The sequence below is a fragment of the Rhipicephalus microplus genome, chromosome 8, assembly GCF_043290135.1.
Source record: "Rhipicephalus microplus isolate Deutch F79 chromosome 8, USDA_Rmic, whole genome shotgun sequence".
NCBI classification, from domain to species: domain Eukaryota; kingdom Metazoa; phylum Arthropoda; class Arachnida; order Ixodida; family Ixodidae; genus Rhipicephalus; species Rhipicephalus microplus.
The window spans coordinates 15,175,390-15,197,023 of record NC_134707.1 but is presented as its reverse complement, the minus strand read 5'-3'; the positions used below and the strand labels follow the sequence as shown (position 1 = coordinate 15,197,023).

At 43.4% G+C, this 21,634-nt stretch overlaps 1 protein-coding gene across 1 annotated transcript in view; it reads left to right on the top strand.

Annotated features, from left to right (window-relative positions):
* The first annotated feature begins 409 nt into the window (after nt 1–409).
* LOC119164171 (calcineurin subunit B type 2) overlaps nt 410–21,634 on the top strand; it is a 73,629-nt gene continuing 52,404 nt past the window's right edge. Inside the window, exon 1 of the mRNA XM_075871150.1 lies at nt 410–432. The gene's annotated coding sequence lies outside the window, so the exon portion shown is untranslated. The remainder of the gene's footprint in view (nt 433–21,634) is intronic.

Below are 21,634 nucleotides of genomic sequence, written 5' to 3'. Positions count from 1 at the left end.
AAACCCCACGTATCAATCAACCAATAATTTATCTTTTTGAAGTTTTGTGCATTAAAAATGTTAAGTTTGTTACATTTTGCTAATTGTGGTATAATAACCATACGCCTGCATGTTCATTATCGTAAATGTACATATGGGTGCACATAATCCCATATATGTACATTTGTCAGAGTATACGAGTCTATGCGGGGTTTACATTTTTTTTTTTGAAAACGTTTTTTATTACACAATTATAGCATGTATTTGAAAATAACCAGTTGTGAAATTCTGTATGAATTAGTATGCATATTTAGGTATTTTTTTGTACTTGCGTGTTACGTACTACCTCTAATCATTTTCCCGCTACTGCCATGTGTGTGCGCAGGTGTCCAGGGCCTTTGTGAAGCCGCCCTCACGGTCTTTTAGCCTTGGTCACCTTCCAGTCTTTTTCTTGTAAGTAAAATTCTGAAATCATAAATTGAAATTTAAATTGAAGAAGATGACGAAGGAAACACGGGATGGTTCGGAATGATCAGAATTTTTGTTCGCCCTACCCAGTACCACGAAAAGATTATACAGCTGCGGTGAGACCCGAGCCGGAATCGAAATGAAGCACCCGTGTTACAAGGTGCCTTTGCTTGTCGATCAATACTGGCACTGATAAATGTTTTTTAAAGCAAGATCACCAGCTGTCGCTGCAACAAGGAGATAGAGGCATACTGGGTCTCAGATAGAGCGAAATTATGTATACGATCAAAGGTGTCTGCGTAATGGCTCGTGATACACGCGTTTCATAGGACTCCAAGTGAGCGACACAAAAGCGAGGCAGCACAGATCACGGCTGCAATAAGCACGCACTCACCGACTAACTGCGCGCTGCTATGCACATAAGTAGTTTTACAGCCTTGCCTCAGTTTTTTTTTTTTTTTCGCGAAGGCAACTCGTGGTAGCCGTGAGGACCCCTCAGGTGCGAAAACACAGAAAGAACGCGTCGCTGTTCAGTCGCACGCACTTGTTCGTTGATCTCCGCGACTTTCTGGTAGGTTCAACGTGTTTTCTTTTAACTGAAGTGACCAATTTCGCAGCCATCTTCTGATCCCGAGGGAACTTGTGAAAACCGACCTCATTGCGACTGAAAACGCTGCGGTAGCCATATGCCACGCAGAAATTCGGTCGTCGCCAGTCCATTTCGACCCCGCACTAACACAACTAGTGAATGTCGGATGGCAAAAATTTTTATTCAGAAGAAGAGAGCGGTACAATTTCAGAAAATCTCTACGAACTCGCAGAATTGATGGTTCGTTAGGAAGCGGATTGCAGCAGAAACGGGGCACAATCCTGAAGCAGACAGGCTGACGGGCCCCAGCGGCCCGGCTCCATCTCGCCACTGAAATGACCCCTCGCTCGGCACGTGCCTGAAAGGCGATGTCTTGGTCAAAATTTGCTCGCTTATACCACCGTTGTTTTATCAAAAATCACAAATACAACATCGTAGGTATGTTGTAAGAGGTCGCAGATATTGAATTCGCATTAAATTTGCGAATGCGAAACCGCTTCAGTGGCCCTTAAACTCACCGTTCAGCAGTTCATGAAAAAAAAATTGTATTCCGGCGAGAGTGCCAGACCGCGAAGAAATACGGCGCGGCACTGCACACTAGCGCACAATCATCATTTAAACCATCATTAATCATTCACGAATGGAGGAGGCCTGAACATAAGAAAGTGAAAATTGTGGCATCCCGAACAAGGAACCGCAAGTTTTCTACACCGGAACGTTCGGCCGTCACCTCTCCTTGGTCATATTGATTCGATTTGATTTTAAGATTTCTATTTACACACATGTACAACATAGTGGAGAGAATGGGGGTAGATGGGGGACAAAAAGCGACTACTGTTGTCCTTGCGGTAGTAGTTATGGTCGCAGCTGGAAGTAGTTTCTGAGACAAGAGAGAAAAATACATATTTATATATTTATTTATTTATTTACTTATTTATTTATTTATTTATTTATTTATTTATTTATTTATTTATTCACTACTGCAGGCTCAAGGTCCAAGAAGGGTGGTTAGTACTTATACTAATACCGATATAAATGAAATAGCAATTGCAGAACGCAAACAATAAAGGGCGAAGAAGGTTGTCTGGTAAGGCAATTCATTCTTCACGTGTATTAGTAAGGCCGTTTCATTCACATGTGGTTCTTAGAAAGGACAAAAACTTAAGTAGGTCTCTGCGAGAAAAATATGGTGTAAAGGCTTCGGGTCCTCATATCAACCCCACATATCAATCCCCGGAAAGACAGGTTTCCCGTAAAGAATGCGTATGCTCACAGGCAACACTGAGGCCTCACAACGCCATAGTAACTTTTAAAAAAGGCTTTTGTGGTGTAGGGGTGCCTTTACTGGAATGGGTGTGGCAAATCTCCACCAGTGATAAAAGAGCAGCGGTATCGTAGTATCGTGCCATATTTGCGTACCATATCTCCGCAACTTGCCTAAAAATACTGTATTGTTCTATCTTTTTTTCCATTGATCGCAAAGTTTGTTTTGGGGGCATGAACAACTGTGGTGGGGGGAGGCGGCTGGGAGGGAACAGAAAGGTTCTTATTGAGAAATAACTGTGGTGGGAGAGAAAACGGAAAACGTGCTTAAATACAAGATTAAGAGAGCACCGAAATCAATGTCAGCTAATCACGTACCCTGGCAATCGTTCGACACATGCGTCGCAACGCATATGTACGCTGCTATTCGAGCAATCTACTATTCTATCACAAGTACATGACAAAATAATCAAAAAAACACAAAATCATACATCATGACATAGCCTCGCTCCCACAAATGCGTAAGTGTCCCATCCACTGATTTTTTTTTTTCTTCTGGTAAATTGATTTCGTGAAAACAATCCAAATTTTACACCAACGCATTTCCAGTGAGCTTTTATTTTACCTAGCCTCGTTTATTTGCGATTCTAAACTTGTGTACATATGTGCCCCGCCGCGGTGGTCTAGTGGCTAAGGCACTCGGCTGCTGACCCGCAGGGCGCGGGTTCAAATCCCGGCTGCGGCGGCTGCATTTCCGATGGAGGCGGAAATGTTGTAGGCTCGTGTGCTCAGATTTGGGTGCACGTTAAAGAACCCCAGGTGGTCTAAATTTCCGGAGCCCTCCACTACGGCGTCTCTCATAATCATATAGTGGTTTTGGGACGTTAAACCCCATATATCAATCAATCAATTGTGTACATATGTAGAAGGAACATTTCTGAAATAAGCAGTTGTTATTCTACTCTTCGTGCCTGTGGTGCTTGTAGCGCATCCTAGTACGCTAAAAGCGTGATTACTCTAAAATACGGATAGCCAGTGACCCTTTTGCTGGTCCTAGAGAAAGAAAAACTGCTGCGGTCAAGCTTGGTGCTCCATCTCCATGCTTTCATTGGCTTTAGATTCATGGCTTTACGTTTCAACAGCGAAAATTCGTGTCGATTCGGCATCGTTTTTGAGAGCCAAACTCAAATAATCGATGCTGAAAGCGTAGCAAGTGGCGACGGGCACTCCCTTGATCTCGAAGGACATAGATTACGTGTTCCGTCGTCGTCGTCGCTGTTGTCGTTGTGTGTTTGTTGTTGTTGTTGTTGTTGTTGTTGTTGCTGTTGTTGTTGTTGTTGTTGTTGTTGTTGTTGTTGCTGTTGTTGTTGTTGTTGTTGTTGTTGTTGTTGTTGTTGTTGTTGTTGTTGTTGTTGTTGTTGTTGTTGTTGTTGTTGTTGTTGTTGTTGTTGTTGTTGTTGTTGTTGTTGTTGTTGTTGTTGTTGTTGTTGTTGTTGTTGTTGTTGTTGTTGTTGTTGTTGTTGTTGTTGTTGTTGTTGTTGTTGTTGTTGTTGTTGTTCAATTACATTATTCTGGTCCAGATTTGTTAGTTGTTTTTAATCCAAAGCTGCCTCCACTTGCCATGGCGGCTAATGTACGACACACGTTATCCGGTATCACTCTACGTCTTTGTTATCTAGGAACAGCGGACAAACAAAAACGCTTATTTTTGTGGTGACGCATTGCAGGAGGGCTCTCGAAACGCCGAATGAACAGCAACTTCCCTATAGCAAGAGCAATAGTTTCATTGTCACATGCCGAAAAGTAATGCTTTCAGAAGGGTATATCGTGAGTTAAAAGAAATCTGATTGCAATAGATGGCGCTTATAAAGATATGTACGGCATGGTCATAAATCACAATCAAGTTCTCTTCAACCACTTTCACTGATTGCAGATTTGTTTTCACGGGCACTTGTGCGATTGCCCAAATGCCTCGGTAGGCATACAGTGTAAGAAGCATGTATCGAAAAAGAGCGCCTAAGGCAGTCTTAACAAAGATAAATGAAATCGCAGCACTGCGCACCATCGCGACAGAAGGCAACACTCATTGAACGCCTTCTAGACGCCTCGAATATATTGGGCCTCTATAAGTAGTTTGAACACGGATTGAACGAGAAAACGATTGAACACCGGGGCTCTTGACAAAATTTGAGATGCTTATGGACGACTTAACTCCTCGCTCTCAACGTGAAAAATATTTGCCGCTTACATTAATGGTCACCATTTATTTAGCGTCACAGCGTCAAAGAGCTCGTGTAGTGTAAAATCCTGTGTCCGCGTCGGCGTCTTTCGTCGTGAGCGAAAAATTGGCGTTGTTCGTGACCGCCGAATCACGACAGATATGCCAGTGAAATAATAGAAAACTTTGGTTCCAGTAAGAACCAAACGCAGGCTTTATGCGTGGTGAGAAAGTGTTCTACCACAGAGCCACGGTTTTCTTTCAAACAACGCCGGGGAAAAAAAACTATATGAATATTATGTCTCCGGAAGAGTCTTTGTAATGAGTTTAACGTTGCGTGGTAGAAGCGATCAGTCACACCAGGCGTCCAAATGTCAATGTGTCATGAAGGGCGGTTCAAAGGCCCATTACCAAGTTCTTTCACAAATTTATTTATCGTCAGCACTAAAATCGGTCTTTGTGTGGTACATGCTACACAGAATACACACAACACTACAGATAGGCCAGCCACGTCTTCGCCGCGTCCAACCCGAGTCTAGAAAGGCAACAAGCATATGAGTACCGACAGGTACAAGCTAACTCCTACCTGTGCACCTACACTGGAGCTGCCCACACCTTTCGAACAAAAAATGTAAAATATGCACCACTGAAAGAGCTTGTATTCATATAAACATATGTCTCCACTTGGAAGCACGTTCTCCTGAAGCCATCCGTGAGTTGTGGCGGCTAGTGCTGATGAGTTCGGAGGTCCAAGACAAAGGTACGGAGACAAGGTCTCCTAGCACCTACCTGTGAGGTCTAGCCCGCATCACAAACATGTCGGATATTGTAATGAAGGTCATTCACTTTAATTCAGCAGGAAATCCTTGAGCAAATGAAACAGCAGCGCAGGTTTGCTGCTGTTGCTCTGCGGGTGCGCAGTGGAGCCTCCGCTGATGCACGGAAAGAATTCAGACACGGTGGGCACTTACAATCCGTACCTGCTGTAGACAATTACTACCATGATGTTGGCATAGCCTACCTTCCAGTATTTTTGCCGCCCCACCGCGGTGGTCTAGTGGCTAAGGCACTCGGCTGCTGTCGCAAGATCAAATCCCGGCTGCGGCGGCTGAATTTCCGATGGAGGCGGCAATGTTGTAGGCCCGTGTACTCAGATTTGGGTGCACATTAAAGAACCCCAGGGAGTCGAAATTTCCGGAGCCCTCCACTACGGCGTCTCTCATAATCGTATGGTGGTTTTCGGACGCTAAACCCCACATATCAATCAATCAATCAGTATTTTTGCCAAATACAAATAAAAAAAGCGTTCTACGATAGTTTCAAACAGCCAATGTTAGGAGCACAGTTGTTCTTTTATTTATAGCACGTTTGAAACACACACTGAGGGCAGAACTATGCTAACTAGTGAGAACGTCGTGCACATGGGGCTCGATTGCGCTATCGCGTTCTGCTCTTGAAGGTGAATCTCAAGTGTCCTCCAAGTACTTTTTTTTCGTTTAGAGTTCCTGTGTCTGAATATTCTTCTGCATTTCACTTGCCCCCACAAGCTGGCTCCAATCCCCGGCCTGGTTGCCGCATTGTGATGGCGATTAAATCGAGAGTTCAACGTGCTTTTTTTTTGACGTGCGTATGTATCAGCTTTAAAGAACTTCCACTTTCTGTTTATTTATGCTCACTCTCACCTCTTACGATTTTGTTCGGAGGTGACGCATTTAGCTCAAACCCACGCGACTCGTCAACGTCAGAACGTTACTCTGTGGCTTCCGCCATGCCCACTTCTGTGAACCCTTTCAGACTCACTTCTGAGAAAGCCTGCCAGTTACTTTCCAGCACCGTACTTTCTCCTTTGTTGTTGTTTTGATTTCTCTTTCAGTAGATTGTGGCGAGTCATCTCCTAAAGCCACCCTCCTTAGCTTACAGGGCTTAAGCTGTCGGCGGAAACTGCTCGCCTTCCAGCAACTTTCTCTCTTTCTCTCTCTTTTCTTTTCGTTTCTTTTTTTTTTTGCAGTGTATGAGTATCTAACCTGATTCAATCCAAGGTGACGTGTCTGGATATAACAGCAGCCTGCCATGCGCATTCCGCTTTGTTTTCTTGTATGCAGTAAGCACGTTAACGCTTCAATGTGGCGTCGAGATAAATAAAAAGAAGTGGGATTAATCTTCTTCGGAGCAGCGTTCCTTGGCTCTTAATATCCGCTCAAAAGAAAACAGAGAAGTAGGTTATCCAGAAAGGAAAACAAACAAAGCTGGTTAACCGCGTTGTGGCTTGGAGGAATTTCTTTTTTAGTCGGGTCTTGTTTTCTCGTGGGATCAAAGTTGGAACGTCCAGACAGTCTACTTTATCGTATACCTGAAGTGAATGCATCCTGAGCCTCATATGCCTCAACAAAGAGGAAAGGTGACCGCTGGTATTTGCGTCAACATGACTGATGCAAGAAAATGAACATGCGATGGTGTCCCAGACCACCGCAGTTTGTGACGCCATCATGACTTTATCTTCGCAGTGACATCACGTAATATCACGTCGCTCGATCATGGCGGGGACTATCTTCGGTGCAGAGCAAAATCCAGCGAGGTGCAGAAGGCTTTCGGAGGTCGGCCGGGCTGGACCAAAGCAATAAACTGAGGAGAACAAACGGAAAATGATTTTCTACATGAAGCCATCTTTGGATTTCTTTTTCGGCAGAGGGCAGAAGCAGAACAAAGCGTTTATATGGTTCAACTCCTCTTCCCTTCACACCCCATGTACGAATTATTAGTCTGTTTTCTGTCAGTCTTGTGACATGTATGCCTCCTTAGTTCATAGACCTCTTATATATACTACGGTGATATCCATTTCTTTTGATATTGTTACGTGATTTCGTTACGTGATTTAGGAGAATCAGCATGCAGTTCCGTCGAAGTGATAGCCAACGTAAGCGTTTGTTTCACTGCTAAGCTGAACGTCCTTAGCAAGTGCGTTCTATTTGCCCATAGTGAAACCCACGTCGAACGTTTATGAACGTTTGCGGGTGTACATCTCCTAATACCACTCAAAGACACCTTTCTGAAAGACTTTTACTTCTTCAGTTTTGTCTACCCCTCTAGGAATGAGTCCGTGATGCCAACCTGACCACCCCACCCCTCTTACTTTTTTTTCCGGCACACGGGGCCATCGCAGCAGCCCGGAGCTTCCACAGTTCATCGTTTCCGTTTATCCGGCATTATTACGTCTTTCACCGCTACAGCGCGCGAGATATATTAGTCTGGCCGTAATTCCCGAGTCCGCCCTTCCCGCAAGCCAGAGCTATAGATCGTAGCGCCCACGACGTCAGCAAAGAAGCATCACGGGAAGGGCGGTTAAGGGGACGCCAGAGGGAGTCGACTGCACCCCAAAATATCCAAGTCCTCTTTATATTTTCATCTTCGTGTTGTTTTTACCCTAAGCCGGCTTCGCGATTGCGAAGAGCGTTGCCCGAAAATATCTCTGGCTGACTCATGATTCTGCAATTCTTCGTGTTTTCAACACAGCGTGTCTGTGCATTGTGAATACTGAACAAGTGTTGTTAGTTTCAACACATTTAGCCTTGCGTCTCTTTGCATTGTGAATACTGAACAAGTGTTGTTAGTTGCAACACATGCTTGCGTCTCTTGTGCGTTGCGAATACTGAGTGAAAGTCGCTTGCTTTGCAGTAAGCCTACCCTCATCAACTGTTTACTGAAGATTACCTTCGTTTGTTACAGAGTGTATGTGCTTTCAACGAACATAGTTGGAGTGAGCGTCCGTCCTGTCATACACTTGTCTGTCGTTTCCCGTCATAAGTATGTGTGTTTTAAAGATATCTATCTATCTATCTATCTATCTATCTATCTATCTATCTATCTATCTATCTATTTGTCTACTTCTTCTGGCGCATCTGTCACCCGAAACGACTTTCGACAGGGCAATACGAAATATTAGGTGGCTCGAATATATTCTAGCCACCTGGTATTACGGTATACTGGTATACTGGTATACCTGGAAATTACGGTACACCATAATTTCCGTAGAAGTGATAATAGGAAAGCTCCTTCACTACACATTATGGGCGTCAAACGAAAGCCAAGCAGCTGCATGAATTAGCAATTGTATGGTGGTGAGCTCCGTCTGGTCAGCCCTGTGGAATCGCGCAGTGCTGCTAACTCGGAGCACTGAACACCTGTCAATGGTGGTGACTGGACGGCGCACGCTATACTATTTGTAATGCTTGCCGCTGTTCGGCTTTCGTTTGACGCTAACAGTACATAACCGCACCATACAGGGGGTGAGAAATACGCATATTAATAAATTAGCGTTCACAATGCGACAATCACCATCATTGCCCCAGATGACGCTTTGGAAGCGAGAAAACGCGTGAAAAGAAAATGTGGCAAGTTCCGCTTTATAGGACATGTATGCCTTATAAAGTGATGGGGGGGGGGGGGGATCAACACCACCGAAACTCATTCGTACGTACAGCATAGACCGCGTTAATCCAAGGTCGCAGCAGGCAAAGATCCTGCCAGTTGTTGTTTTTTTTTCTTGTCACCCACTTTTCTTTTGTCACATATACATCACAAGTCCTTCTTACTACATACCCTGTACTTTTCTTGACATTATTGTCTGTTAGTTTTCAATGATATTGTACCTAACAAAGGAAACAAAACCCCTTAAGTTTACATTTTTCTAACAAAAAAAAAACACATACACACACACACACACACACACACATATATATATATATATATATATATATATATATATATATATATATATATATATATATATATATATATATGCAGAAGAATAACTTCGGTTGCCGCAAGGTTATAAATATGCAAGTAGATGTGCTTTCACATGACAACTGTTTATTGTGCCGACGTTTTGACGGGAACCCCGTCTTTTTGCTTTGAAAAAGACGGGGTTCCCGTCGAAACGTCGGCACAATAAACAGTTCTTATGGGAAACCGCATCTACTTTCATATATATATATATATATATATATATATATATATATATATATATATATATATATATATATATATATATATATATAACTGTTTAACGGTTGATTGTCTCCTCGCAAAAAATACACAGTATGGATGTCAGGTTTACACCAGATCTAAGCGGGACCACTCTTCCGGTCTGCGAGCATGTACTAGACAACCGGAAACACGCTCTTCCTGTCACGCGTCGTTTCCGGTGCCCGTTTCCACGCAGTGCGCCATAACGCGACTTCCGGAGCGAATCAGCGGGCCGCACGACGATACAGTCCCCAGCGCGTGCGCCCTTGCAAGACGTTCGGTGCGAGGAGATTCGCGCTTCGAGCGATAAATCTGCATAATAGCTTCTCGCGAGCGGTAAGAAACTGACACGCGCAATACGAGACACCATTTTCGAAGGACATGCGAGAAAAGGTCGCGCAGCGCTTGAGTGCAACGATCGAGGAGATTGGAGTCAAGAGGGCAATAAGCAACGCGAGCGCACGTCATGACCCTGAGTCCTGTATTCTTTAGGGTGAATGCCTTAGATGCTTCATCAACAGAAAAAAAAGTGACGTCAGTGTCGATATGAGTGATGCAAACGAAAAAACGACATCATGTGATGGGCACGAAGCATGTACACGCTAGCACTAGGCAAAAGAGCTTTAGCTTCGAAGAGGACGAGGCCACCTGTCGAAATTTAGGCGCCAGACCACGCCCTTGTTTACAGAATTTTTCATAGTGGTTGTATAAGGCATAGAGTTTTCTAAAATTAACTAGAGGGGACTCTAGCGCTGCGATCGTTCAGTGACCATGGGAATGATGGGTAGTAAGTACACAGATTTGCCTAGTCTTTGTATTTGCGGGCGGCGAATCGCACTTGTGGCTTCGTTTATTGCTGTGTTTCAGTTTTGTTTTGAAGGAAAGAACAAACCCTTTTGAACTTCGTGACCCGATTTGAAAACGTAAGCCTTAAAAAAATAAGTTGATTGATTGATTGATTGATTGATTGATTGATTGATTTGTGGGGATTAACGTCCCAAAACCCCTATATGATTATGAGAGACGCCGTAGTGGGGGGCTCCGGAAATTTTGACCACCTGGGGTTCTTTAACGTGCACCCAAATCTGAGCACGCGGGCCTACGACATTTCCGCCTCCACCGGAAATGCAGCCGCTGCAGCCGGGATTTGAACCCGCGACCTGCGGGTCAGCAGCCGAGTACCTTAGCCACTAGACCACCGCGGCGGGGCTTAAAAAAATAAGTTGGTGAAGCAAAACCGCTGAACATTTTCTGATTTTCGTTTCATGAAAAAACAACTCCAAGCCACACGAACACACACGGAGCCAGAAGCAGGCCAGAAGTACAAAAATTAGACATATCTGTGTACTACCCATCATTCCCACTCTCGCTGAAGCACCGTGCGTTGCAGCTTCCATAGACACTAGCACCAGAGTTCCCTCTAGCGTATATATGAGGAAACTCTATGGTATAGAACACCTAAATTGAGAAGGAAGGTGGCCGGTTGAATAAGGAAAATGGAGCTAAGTCTAGAGTTCGGTGAGCCAACGGGCAAATAGGGGGATTCGGAGAAGTTCAGTGCGGCACCTGAAATGTCACCATGCTTGAAGAATAACACTGGTGTGTTTGGAAAGATTATTCTCAGAGACAGTATACACAAATAGCATTTCAACAGAACAGATCACAGACACACAAAAATTTATTGCCAAAAAATTGTATACATATGTACATTATGGTAAACAAAAAGCACTAATAAAACGTGAATGTCCACATTATGCGTATTTACATGACACTTATGCCGGTACTGAACAGACGTCGTCCGCCTACCAAAATCAGGCAGGCCGATATACAAACTTCGTCCGTGTGTTTAGGAAAGGCGTTTAACGATTTAGAATACTTGGTACTCTATGACGGGAGAACAAAGAGTCGTCCCAATCCAATCACTTGGATGTTTAGAAAAATTCTTCGACAATTTAGAGTGCGATGATGAAGAAGAAGAAACATTTATTCATATCAAGGCTAGTTTGTATGGTTGGGGTGGGTAATGTCCCTCTTCCAGGGCCCCACTGGCTGCAGCCGCTACAGCGGCTCACCGGGCTAGGTCAAGGGCTGCCAGTTTCTTCCCATTTCCAGCTCCGTGAGCCGCACGTCCCATGACCCATTCATAGGCGTGCTATTCAACAGAGGCGAGATGCATTCCACTACGGGAGAGCAATAAACTGCCCCTGTAATCCCAATCTAGGGTCACCAGCATGTGTTTAGAAAAAGTGTTAACAACTAGAGTACTTGGAACAATCAGAATACTATGGAAGAGCGTGAAGCCGTTTCTAGTGAAAAAGGCGTATTTGTGTTTAAAAGAATTGATTAACAATTTACAGCACTTGGGAAAGCTGAAAGCCATCCCACGTGCTGAAAAGTGTTTAGAAAAAGTGTTTAACGATTTAGAGTACTTCGTACTCAACTATGGGAGAGCACTAAGCCGTCCCGCTAAAAGAATAACAGATACTACACTTTAGTCTTAATTCAGCAGCGTAGTGTTCATTGTTTCGGAGCCTGACACGGTAATGTTGCGTGCGTATGTTTCCTACACGTTTCAGAGCCACAAGTGGTGTTCCACTTCAACGTAAACATTCTGCCAGCGTATCTCTTAAGCGTGCAAAGCAAGGAAGAATTATTTAATGAGCTTACCGATAGTGTCGTAATTCCAACGCAACCTTAATACAATTCCACCCCTGCGCAGTCAAGCGCCAAGTCCGATCACTTTTTTGGGATGGACGAGTAGGTACTTGAAATCACGATGAGGGTACCAGACCCAAGGCACAGACCACAGGCAAGGCGAGTTCCCACAACCGATGAAGACGATGAACACTCTTTCTATGCGACGGACTTAGAAGCATTCCCGTTGCACAGGTGCCCTTGAATAATGGATCAATCCGGTTGAACAACCCTAAGGCGACTCAGGAGCAGCTTCGGGCGATAACGTCTGAGTACGAAAGCATCACCGAGGTACGACAGTTTGGCCGCGGAGGTATTGTGTGCCGATCACCAGACAAAGATTGTGTAGCAGATCTTCTGAAAAGCTCATCATTTGCCTCCATCCCGGTGAGTGCATATATCCCACCCCATCTTGTATGCACCAAAGGCGTTGTGCGTGGAGTTGACTCGCAACCAAGCCCATCTGAGACGCTTGATAAACTCTCCTTGGCCGGGGTAATAGCTATCTACCGGTGCGATCGACTAGTAGACAACGTGAAGGTAGCCACCGAGTCAGTTATCGCAACTTTCGTCGGAACATCGTGCCCATCTGAAATAAAAGCTTGGCCTCTAATCTTCAAGGTGGAACCATTAGCATCGCGTACCCTTCAATGTAGAAATTGTTGGCGTTTTGGCCATAGTGCTGGTGGGTGTAAATCTGGAATACGGTGTTGCATTTGTAGTGAGGCTCACTCACACGCTGATTTCAAGGTTCAAGCGGAGAAGTGCTGCCTCTGTGAGGGTGCTCACAGAGCAGATTATTCCAATTGTCCCACTCTCTTTCAAAAGAAGCAATTGTTGCAAGCAATGGACAGGCGACGATGCTCAAGGAGTGAAGCAATGGCAGTTATCAAGGAAAGTAAACAAGGGTATGCTGGGATTGCCAATCGACAAAATTCAATGGCAGATGCTAGCTTTGTCTAAACAATTCAGGCCACAGTAGAAAAGTCAGTATCAAACGCAATGAGCAGGTTATTTACCAGCCTCTCAGAATGCCTATGTGAGATAATGAGTGCTAAATAAACTCAGCTTATGAATAACTCAGCAACTTCTCCACAGACAAGTTATACGCTGACATCTCAGCAAAAGACAGGATGCAGCACGAGAGACGATAGGGTGCTCCCAGAAGACACTCGGGGGGGTTGATAAGCCTACAGAGAGAGAAGATCACCTCCATGCTATAGATCTGAATGTCAACACTGATGTTGAAATCGATTCGCGTGCCCAGAAACGTAGCAGATCTCCCTTAAACTCTTCTTCCGCGTCGTCACAAACAAAAGGAAAAAAGGCTTCACCTAGAAAGGTCGTAAAGGCCAGCATACTAGAAAAGGTTGTTTTGACTGTTGGTATATCCCACCATCAAGCCGTTAAATGTCTTACAGTGGAATTGTCGTTCTATTTTTACAGCTTCCACAGGTTTCTCTTGTTTTATTGTTGGAAAAATAAACGGATATTGTTACAAGAAACTTGGTTAGTTCCAGATCAGTATTTTTATTTTAAAAAATTATAGATAATTTTGTCTAGATCGATTGTCAAGAGAGGGCGGGTTACTTACTTTAGTCTCTCTTTAGTTTAGCCTCTCTTTAGTCAAACAAGCAAAACTTATTGATCAGGCACTACCAGCATTAATGTACGCAGATGATATAGTGCTAATGGTCAACAACAAGGAAGATTTGCAGAGATTGATGGACATCTGCAGTAATGAGGGAGATAGGTTAGATTTTAGATTCAGTAAGGAAAAATCAGCAGTCATGATTTTCAATGACAACGAAGGTAGTGAGCTTAGAATACAGGAGGTCACGCTAGAGATAACAGATAAATACAAATATTTGGGCGTATGGTTAAGCAATGGGACCGAGTATCTGAGGGAACACGAAATATACGTGACGACTAAAGGTAACAGGAATGCAGCAGTCATGAAAAATAGGGCACTGTGGAATTACAATAGGTATGATGTTGTGAGAGGAATATGGAAAGGAGTCATGGTTCCTGGGCTGACGTTCGGCAATGCGGTCTTGTGCATGAGATCAGAAGTTCAAGCAAGATTAGAAATTAAGCAACGTGGAATAGGTAGGCTTGCTTTAGGAGCTCACGGGAATACACCAAATCAGGGAGTACAAGGTGATATGAGATGGACATCATTTGAGGGCAGGGAAGCTAGCAGCAAGATAAAATTTGAGAAGCGATTGAGAGAAATGGGGGAAGAGCGTTGGGCTAGGAAGGTTTTCAGCTACTTGTACATGAAGAATGTCGATACAAAATGGAGGAAGCGAACCAGGAAGTTGACTGGTAAATACTTAGAAAACAGCAGGTGGCCAAACCAAAAAGAACTATCGGTCAAGAAGAAAGTGAAGGAAACGGAGACTGACATGTGGAGAATGGGCATGATTAAGAAGTCCGCACTAGAGATCTATCGAACTTTTAAGCAGGAGATTGCCAAGGAAAGGATCTATGATAATACTCGGGGTAGTTCTCTACTGTTTGAGGCCAGGACGGGAGTACTGCGAACAAGACATAACGGGCCAAATACGAAGGGGTAGACACAGTATGCAGTGCGTGTGGAGAGGAAGAAGAAACTGCCGAACACTTGATAATGTTCTGTAAAGGGCTTCACCCTATAGTTCAGAATGAAGGCGCAGAGTTTTTCAAAGCACTGGGATTTAGGGACAGCCAGGGCAAAATAGACTTTAAGCGGGTAGACTTAACTAGAAGGAGGTTATCTGATTGGTGGCTAAAGTCAAGGCACGAGTGAAAATTAAACCCTTCACTGCGAAGTACGAATCCTCAACTTCATTATTTAAAGGAAAAAAAGATAAATGTAATGGTTAGTTCACTAAGTATTACGGCTAGGTGGCGTTAGCCGCCGCCCGATCTAAAGGGTACAGCCACATCCATCCATCCATCCATCCATCCATCCATCCATCCATCCATCCATCCATCCATCCATCCATCTCTACCATATTTTGCCACAAGGCAAAAATAACACTCCCGCTTCTGTCGCCGGAGTACGAAATTTTAGTAACTTCTTCAAGTCTCCCTTCATTAAGAATATTTAACATAGCAAATCTATATTATTCGTCAGGAGTTCACGATACAAACCCTTTGGATAGTGTAATTTCTATTAGCGGTAACAATGTCCTATTGGCGGGATAATTCAACTCCCATCACATAACTTAGGGCTTAAGAGCAGATTCGTGCGATACTCAATTATGGGACTGGTCTCAGGGTGATAGTCTCACTTGCCATAACTCGGGTATTCTCACTTTTATTAGAGAAATGTCATCCTCATCTTTAGACTTGAATTTTTTGGGATGGGACCTTAGCATCTCATCTTGGTCGACTGTTGACACTGCGAGTAATAGCGATAACATTCCAGTGATATTTGACATTGTATGCCCCCTAATATCTGTTCCTTCTAGAAGACTCACGTGCATAAATTACAGTATTTTTAAAAGGAGGTTGCGAGGCTTCATGGAGTCCCTGTCAGAAGCAACGGTAAATCCAAAAGCATTGAGCATTTGTTCAGTTGTACAGGAGTCGCGTAGCAAAGCGGAATTTGAGCTTCGATCAGTTGAACAAAAACCTGTGTCGCGATGGTAGAATGATAACTGTACTCGGGATTTCAGGCGTAAAAAATCTGCCTGGAAGAAGCTATTACACAATCAGTGTTCAAAAACTGGTCAGATTATAAATTCATAGTAGGTCATTTTAAACGTACAGAGGCTAAAGCTAAGGCAGAGTATGATGAAAAGCATTTTGGATTTCTTTCGAAATCTAATAACAAAAGAGTTCTATTTGGATATCTGAGAGATAAGAAACTAATTCTTCAAGCAGTAAATCGTGAATCTATAATTGTATCGCCTCAGGAATTGAAGCAGTCATTGGAAAGCATAGCTTAAGGTTTTGAAAAGTGATTTTCAACTAGTGTTTATCCCTCTTCGGTAATCTCGCGATCAAGTGACAGTTTCACCGAAAAATTATTGGAGGAAGTGTCAGAGGTTATGAGAAAACTTCTAACGGCGACTCCAGGCCCGGACGAAGTCACTTCAGCAAGGCTGAAAATTTTATTCAATGAGTCACGGGAGGATGTACTTAATGTAACAAATTATTTGATAAGAGAAGCTTGGATTCCATTTGAATGGAAAATCACGAAAATAATACCTATTATAAAAAAAACCAGCTGAAGGTTGCGTTTTAGACAACATCAGCCCAATTGCACTAACGTTCAATTTTGTCAAAGTAATAGAAAGAGTAGTGCACGTTCGCACAATAAAATTTGCAGGCATAGAAAGGGTTCTTCGCCCATGTCAAATTGGATTCAGGCAGGGATGTTCCATATGGCAAGCACATATCGACATAGAGAGTCGCATACAATTGGCGCGGCGTCAAAGGCAGTACTCAGCTCTAGTTACCATGGACGTAACAAAAGCGTATGATAGTCTCGAGCATAGTGTACTAGTCAGTCGTCTGAGAAAAATCAATTTGTCGGATTATTTAGAAGCGTGGATTACGGAACGTTTAGAAAATAGAACATTTTACTGTTCGCAAGACGGTGTTTCGGAGTGCTTATAAACAGGAAAAAGAAGTTCCCCAGGGTGCTGTTCTGTCTTCGGTACTATTCAATATTTTAATAAGCTCGATCCCATGTAATGAGAATGTTCAGACATATGTATATGCTGATGATATCGCGTTCTTTTCATCCGCTCATGACATTCACGCTCTCTATCAAATCCTCCAAATGTACTTAACTGAAATAGAGCACTGGCTCGACGTTATTCATCTGTCTCTAAACGTGAACAAGTGCGCGTTATTGGTATTTCTGATAGAAGACCCAGCACATATATCTCTCTCATACAAAACTAGTACCATTCCACAGGTTCAAAACATCAAATATATAGGAGTGATATACGACAGCTCTTCAGTATGGCGAAACCATATCTAATATATTGCTGCAAAGGGATTTCGGGCAGTCGGCTTATTACGGAAGATAAGCAACAGGAAATCAGGAATGCGCAGAGCCACGTTATTATCAATATATCAATATACCGCATGTATGTGAGGCCGGTTCTAGAATTTGGATATGTCTTATACTCCGGGGCACTTGCCTATAAGTTGCGTCCTCTTGTTCTTCTAAAGAAGCAGGCACTGTGCATGTGCTTAGGGCTATCTAAATTTGTAGCGAATAACATTTCTATATGGAGGCTAGAATTCCCTCAATCCTGACCAGATTCAGTATACTGGCTGTACAAGCGTACTTAATGGAATTCGAATCTTCTTTAAGGCGTAAAGAAACAGTTTTCGTTGCACAACCTGGTTTATTTTTTTATTGTCATTGACCTAGATTTCACACACCTCAAGTAAAGTTTGTACAGTCTCTTCTCGACCCACTGTCCCCGCAAATTAGGGAGGTTCTGCCATTTTGTAGCTCGACAAGTTCTCTCCAAATATACTTCAATGACATTTTCTCTAATAGTGCTAAACACCTGCCGAGTAATTTGTTAAGAGCTACTTTACAGGACTACCTGCTAGGAATGCAAGCACATGCCATCATTGCTACGGACGCACCGCAGAGAGATGAACAGAGTGACATCAATATATTCTACCCTGTTCTATACTGGTCCTTTTTCCTCCGAATTCCAGGTTACACACCAACCTTCATTGCAGAATTTTTAGCTGTAGTATTGACCCTTCGAAAACGGCCAATATCGATGAATTCCGCCGTAATAATAACAGACTCCTTGTCGGTCTGCAGTGCGCTCACGGCATCCGGTGATTCGGAAACATTAGACGAATTCGGCTCCCTAGTACCGAATCACTTAACCCCGGTGCGATTAGTATGGGTGCTGAGGCATATAGACATAGCTCTAAATAAAACAGCTGATGCACTAGCGAAAGTGGCGTCAGACGGACCAGCTATCAATACTACCCATACAACAGCCTTTATAGTAGCTTCTAGATTTCGGAGGCAAATGATGATGCGAGAATTTTCTACACCATCTTTAAAAAAATTCTCTCTATTTCAACCATCTAATGACTCCATGGAAAACTTCCTGGTGTCATAACCGGCAAATGATGATGCGAGAATTTTCTACACCATCTTTAAAAAAATTTTCTGGATTTCAATCATTTAATGACTCTTTGGAAAACTTTCTCATGTCATAACCGATGCCTGGAAGTTTTAATCACTCGATTACGCTGTCGTATCCCTCCATTAAATTTGTATTTGCTTAGAGCAGGCTGGACTCTTTCCCCGCTCTGTTCTTTTTGTGGAGAAGAGGAAACTGTGGAGCCCTTTTTGATCTCTTGTAGAAAGTTTTCAACGTTAAGAAAGGTACCACTAGAAATATCATGACGAATCCTTGTCTTAGCTTTGACAACGTGAAATGTACTATCCCTAGGTGAACTTACCCTAGGGAACAGCAACGGGAATGTGTGCGAGGCCGTGAAAGATTTCATTGTACAGTCTAATAGATTTACTTAATAACCTCCATACCAAAAGGTTCTCGGTTAACCAATGTAGGCTATAGGAAATTTTCTTTGATATAAATCATTTAATGCTCATTCAGTAAAAACTAATTCATATAATTTTTTTTCTCAGGGATAATTAATACTTCTGTTAATTTTTTCGCCAGTATTTAAATATATACATTCCTTTTATTCTTGTTTTTGATAAGCTACCCGATTCTTGGCCGATCCACCAGAGTGGGTGTGAGCCACAAGTTTAGGATCTACATCTACGGAAGACGTTTGCTTAAGGACAGTGTAGGGGTCGATAAGGAATAATTGAAATTTGTCACACAGTCCAGCAGGGCGAATGGGTGTAAGAAGCAGCACTTCATCACCAGGGCTGAAGGACACGGCACCATGGTAAGCATCATAGTCAAGCTTGCGATTCTGTTGATTTGTTTCAATGTTGACATGGGCCAACTGGCGGCACTGAAGCAGACGCGATACATATTCTTCACTAGAAGATGGAGATGGTTTAATTAGCGCAGAGAAGAAAGAAACGTCGAGGGAAGAAAAGGTGGAGCGACCGTGGACAAGGTAGAATGGCAAGCAGCCGGTTGTGCGCTGTACGGATGTATTATACGCAAAAGACACAAAGGGCAATATTGCATCCCAGTTTCTCTGATCTGGTTATGTACATAACTATCTTGTATGACGACATGCGATGAAAGCGCTCAATCAGCCCGTTCGTTCATGGTTGGTAACTGGAGTTCGTTTTGTGGGTGGTACCGGAGACCTTGAGCACTTGCGTATGTCACCATACTATGCAAGTGCGAGCGTTTCTTGCGTGTGAAGATTATTTTTGACGCATGGACATTTCTGCGTTGACCCGTGGACTTTACTGACTGGACATTTCTTGCGTGTGTGTTTTGCGGTAATGTAATGTTTTTTTATTATTCCATTACGCAAATTATTACATGAGAGGAGTAGCCGGAGCCATAACAAGGCACCAAGCTCTCGTTAAACACATTTAGTAATAAAGTAAAATAAACACTGCCTGGAGAAGAGCCCTTCCCCGACAGTCACAAAGTTTGTTTCATCTTGACACACACACACACACACACACACACACACACACACACACACACACACACACACACACACACACACACACACACACACACACACACACACACACACACACACACACACACACACACACACACACACACACACACACACACACACACACACACACACACACACACACACACACACACACACACACACACACACACACACACACACACACACACAGAGAGAGAGAGAGAGAGAGAGAGAGAGAGAGAGAGAGAGAACTAAAACATTGCCCCGCCGCGGTGGTATTGTGGCTAAGGTACTCGGCTGCTGACCCGCAGGTCGCGGGATCGAATCCCGGCTGCGGCGGCTGCATTTCCGATGGAGGCGGAAATGTTGTAGGCCCGTGTGCTCAGATTTGGGTGCACGTCAAAGAACCCCAGGTGGTCAAAATTTCCGGAGCCCTCCACTACGGCGTCTCTCATAATCATATGGTGGTTTTGGGACGTTAAACTCCACAAATCAATCAATCAGAACTGAAACATTAATGCCTCTTCCTCGTTGAGCGAGATGGCTAACGAGTGATTGACTTTTATGGAGCGATGCCGGGGACGCCTTCCCCTCCTTTTCCGAAAAAGAAGATACCCTACATCCAGAGCACATTAAGGCTGCGACGATCTTTTTCCCACCCACTCACAAAGCGCGAAATCTTCGTGGAATAACTTTGTTGTGCCACGGGAAATGCCTTGAATGGCCTTCACCACAGCGCCGACAGACATCGTCCTTTCCGGTGGCGCCATTTCTATCTCGTCTTTTTCGCGGAGAAGGCATGAAAGATTGCTGCAACGAGACTGTCAGCCAAAGTTAATGAGCGGCGCCATTAAGCGCAGTGGTCGCCCAAATTTCATTAAACGCAGGCACGGAACAATGGCCCCTGAGATGCCGGCATAAAAAGAATCACCACCGGTATGCGGCGGACTCGGATCTCCTATTTATGGCTGCCACATGTGACGCTTTATATATTTATCTATTCATCTCTTTATCTATCTTTATTTATCTATCTGTCTGTCTGTCGGTCCATCCGTCCGTGATCACGAAAGCAACCAAACGTAAGCGGACGGACGGATGGACATACAGAGAGACAGACAGACGGACAGACATACAAACAGATAGATAGATAGATAGATAGATAGATAGATAGATAGATAGATAGATAGATAGATAGATAGATAGATAGATCCGTAATATGACAGAAATAAACACAAAGAAAATAGATAGATAGATAGATAGATAGATAGATAGATAGATAGATAGATAGATAGATAGATAGATAGATAGATAGATAGATAGATAGATAGATAGATAGATAGACAGATAGACAGATAGATAGATAGATAGATAGATAGATAGATAGATAGATAGATAGATAGATAGATAGATAGATAGATAGATAGATAGATAGATAGATAGATAGATAGATAGATAGATAGATAGATAGATAGATTAACCAATTACTTCAGCCGGGGCGGACGTTTGCACTGTTTTGAGAAACACACGGGCGCCGCCGCCGCAACCAGCAATCGACAGATGCTGCGGGTAAATTTTAATAAGTGCCTTACGCGAATCCGTTGCCACCAGCGCGTGCTGTTTGAGCAATGCCGTCCTATAATCGAAGCATGATCTACGCATCAACAGTGTAAGGCTCATTTAATTGTCTCCTTGTGTAATTAATTTGTTAGGAGTTGTAACGAGGGTGGCAACAACCGAATATTAGTTATGAATCCCACCCAGAGTTCACGAAGACCTATGCAAAAAGGATTAACACTCACAGACGTTTT